This window comes from Ovis aries, chromosome 1, assembly GCF_016772045.2.
Source record: "Ovis aries strain OAR_USU_Benz2616 breed Rambouillet chromosome 1, ARS-UI_Ramb_v3.0, whole genome shotgun sequence".
Classification (NCBI taxonomy): domain Eukaryota; kingdom Metazoa; phylum Chordata; class Mammalia; order Artiodactyla; family Bovidae; genus Ovis; species Ovis aries.
Window position 1 is genome coordinate 268112041 of NC_056054.1, and position 4542 is coordinate 268116582.

Here is a 4542-nt window from a genome sequence, read left to right on the forward strand (position 1 = left end):
GGCCTATTTTAACCTCTTCCTTCCAAACTCATTTTAAACTGTTGAAAATACACATTATGCCTGCAAGTCCACATTTTGGGAATAAGGACAGTTTCAGAAGTGATACCATGAAATCAGATTAGATTACCTCCCTTTTTCAGTTTACAAGTTGTCTAATTTCACTGACTTCTTGCATCTTGGGCAGGAGAACTCCTCTAGCATATTCCAAACATTTTCAAATCAGTTCACAAGGAGAGTAATATTCTGATTGCATATAAAACAAACTGTGACACCAAGTGCGGGGCATCCTTGAAACAGCAGATGCCTGGGAAGGAGCTGCGTGCCCTGGAGTCTGAATTACTTCACACCTGGAAACCAGCAGGCCCTCCAGTTCAGGGAGTGGTACACAAACATTTTTTTTTTTTCCTTTTGTTAATAAGTCTCATTAACTCTGGTTCCAGCTTTTGTTCCTCCCTGGCTTTCGTAAGAAGTGTCCCCAGCACAATGACACAATGTTCTGCTTGTTTGCATGACCAAACACAGGAAGTGTAATGGGGAAAAGGACTGCTAATCAAAATGAGTTCAGACACTTGATACAGACGGGACAAATGCCGAGCTGATTTCCATGCAGGAGATTCTGGTCTCATTTTATGTGGAAATAACGTAATAAAACGTGACCAAAGGAGCGGCACAAATCTAATTTCAGCTTCTGAAACAACAGAAACCTACTGCTATCTTGTAATAAATTCCCTTTACAGGGGGGTCACCTTTATGCATTTAGTATTTGTGTATGTATGTGTATGTCCATCTGTCTATTACCTATCTATCTGTCTTTTATCTATTAACAAATGTCCTTATACACATTAAGACAGAACTCAGAGTTCTCAATAATCTGACAACACCAAAAAAGACCTAGTGAGTGCCTACTCAGTTATGATAAATAGTATAGTGAACTGTGTCTTTAGTAGGTTTTATCTGATGCTATGTGATTAACCCCAAGTTAGAATACTTTAAAAGATGCAGATCAGGGAATAATAATTAAAAATATGCCTGAAGAGAAAATAAAACTATGTACACAGATTACAAGGTAAAACTTCATCAGTTTGTTTTCTTCTCTCTTTCTCTCTATCTATATATAATATGGGTACAATATATGCAAAATAGTATAATAATTTTATATGATACATAAAATAGATATATCACATGTGCATGTATGACACATATATTTCATACATATATACAAACAGAACTAGAACTGGCAAGAGGGAGGGGACATATGTATACCTATGGCTGATTCATGTTGCTATTTGACAGAAAAAACAAAATTCTATAAAACAATTATCCTTCAATTTAAAAATAAATAAAAATTTAAAAAAGTTTCTCTCTCTGTAGATATTATATATATATATATATATATATATATATATATATAGCAAGTCTTTTTCACCTGCAAAGAGCAATGCCATTTTCCATTTAGCTATCATACTCATATGGTGATTGGATTAATAGTCTGAAATGGGTCTCCAAGATTGATAGGATCAAAGGAGAGAAAATACCCTCGTAAGAATGCTCAAGCGCTTCTAACATGTGAGCAGTCATCTTTCCAGACAATCCCATGTGAGGTGAAAATGAAGGAAGATGAAAACAGAAGAATCCAGGATGGAGGCAATAGCAGGGCGGAAGCGGGAAAAGCAAAGTGGTCCCTCCTTAAAGGCTCTGTTTGTATAACTGTGGCTGCTCTCATCCTCTCCTTTACCCCATGGACATCCTGATGTCCTGCCTCATTTTTATTTTTCCAGTTGTGGAATTTTCTGTTGGCCTTTGATACCATGTGAATAAAGGAGTTCAGCCCAGGCCAATACAAACTTATTCATAGGACTGTCTCACTTTCGCAACTCCCCCACCAGCCTGCCTTCTAATGGCTCCAGTAATTTGGATTTAAATCATGCTAAATCCCATCTCCTCTTCTACTTGCTCTTAATGATTAATCTGCTCCTCTGCCAAGAAAAGATGACACTCCTTGTCATACTTCCAGTTCCTGTGGTCAAAATTAATTAATTCAACCAATATTTATTAAGCATTACTATGAGGTAGGCAGTGAGCAAACAATGAAATTTCCCCTGCCTCCACAGTCCTCTATAAAAATACAGAAAGGATAACTCTTCTCCTCCGGACTTAGAATTATGTATTCTTAAAGGAGCTGAACTGAAAAAACCATTTCATGCATTTAAAATTATGTACGTTAAAACTGTTTAATTCATCAAAGTACCTAGCAAGCTATACTGGTTGATAACTATTATTTTACCAAGCTTTAAATGGAAAGATTTTTATTCTTGGGAAAGAAAATTACTTTATTTTTCATTATGTCTTCACCCAGGTCTGAAGCTATCAGAATTAGCTTTTGGATTCATTCAATCACAAAAAGGAAGTTGATTATAGTGCACTCAAATAGGCAATCAGATTTTTCTAGCAAATAAGTACAATGGAAACAAGTTCTCCTCATGCCCAAATTTTAGGGAAATGAAGCTTATGTCTAATTATCATTAATATCTGTAATTATTATTCCTTATTTGTTAAACTTGCACCTGTAAAGGACAAATCTAAGATATCAGCCTTTTATAGCTTTTTAAAATTAGAGTATAGGTGTTTACAATGTTGTGTTGGTTGCAGCTGTCCAGCAAAGTGAATTAGTTATATAGATATATATGTCCACTCTTTTTTATGACCAATATAGGTCATTACAGAGTACTGAATAGAGTTCCTCGTGCTATACAATGGGTCCTTATCAGTTAATCTGTTTTATTTATAGAAGTGTGTATGTATCAACCTAAATCTCCCAATTTATCCCTCCTTTCTCCTTTGGTAACCATAAGTTTGTTTTCTACATCGGTGACTCAATTTCCATGTTTAAATAGGTTCATCTGCATCATTTCTTTCAGTTCAGTTCAGTTCAGTCGCTCAGTCATGTCTGACTCCTTGCGACCCCATGAATCGCAGCACAGCAGGCCTCCCTGTCCATCACCAACTCCCGGAGTTCACTCAGACTCATGTCCATCAAGTCAATGATGCCATCCAGCCATCTCATCCTCTGTCGTCCCCTTCTCCTCCTGCCCCCAAGCCCTCCCAGCATCAGAGTCTTTTCCAGTGAGTCAACTCTTCGCATGAGGTGGCCAAAGTACTGGAGTTTCAGCTTTAGCATCATTCCTTCCAAAGAAATCCCAGGGTTGATCTCCTTCAGAATGGACTGGTTGGATCCCCTTGCAGTCCAAGGGACTCTCAAGAGTCTTCTCCAACACCACAGTTCAAAAGCATCCATTCTTTGGCACTCAGCCTTCTTCACAGTCCAACTCTCACATCCATACATGACTACTGGAAAAGCCTTAGCCATGACTAGACGGACCTTAGTCAGCAAAGTAATGTCTCTGCTTTTGAATATGCTATCTAGGTTGGTCATAACTTTTCTTCCAAGGAGTAAGCATCTTTTAATTTCATGGCTGCAGTCACCATCTGCAGTGATTTTAGACTCTACATGTTAGTGACATCATCTGATATTTGTCTTTCTCTGTCTGACTTACGGAGTTTTTAAAAAATAATTTGGAAAACAATAGGTCTTTTGTCAAGGTCTTGTTATTTCAGGTAATTAGGTTTTTTCCAAACTTGTCTTTATTATTCTTTCTTATCATATTTTATAATGCAAAAACAACCACAGCTTTATCCGTATTTGTATACATCCCCTTCTGTGTTAAGGAAAAAGTTGTATAAGCTCGCAAAAGATGAGCATGCTCTAGTTCTCATTTTTTTTTTGTTTGTTTGTTTGGATGGCTTTGCTCTGTATTTATTATTGCTCAGTTGGGTAAATTTAAAACTATCACAGTGTTTTGTAGAAAAGTATTTCTAGATAAATTAAATCTTTAAGAAATCCCCCACATCTCACATTGGCCAAGCTAGACTTACTGGCATGAAGGGTACTCAGCTTCCTGCCTCTGACCCATAATTTTATATGTGAAAGTCATCATCGAAGCTTGCAAGACCAGTTGTATTGAGCAGGTCCAGATACCAAACCTCCCCTCTGTGATTTCAAACAGTCAACAGCTGCTCAGCCTGTTCTTCCCATCACTGTTCATGATTGCGTTAGAAAAAAATCCACCTTAAAAAAAATAAATTGTGAAAACTGAGAACAGCAAAGCAACCAGTGGCAACGAAGAGACACGATGCCATTATCAAGCTCAGCTCATTTTCTTGGGCTCTTGCCCAATGGGACTAAATTCCCTTTACAGCAGGGGATGGTTTCAGCTGACCTGCTGTGAATACCCCAAGTGAGTCACTGCCGTTAACTCCATGAGCGCCATTTGCTGTCCACTTGGACATTTCTGAACAGCTGCTGGGCTCCGGTGCCAACTCCTAACTGGAAATATGGCTGGTCTGACTCAGTTTCAGAAGGGGGAAAGAGGGAGGGAGAGGATGAGAGAGAAAACACACATGCCTCCTCTCAAAAAAAGACTGACAATTCTGTTTTTTCCTCCATTGATCATGGTGCAAATGCATTTTGAAGAAGTAAGAGTG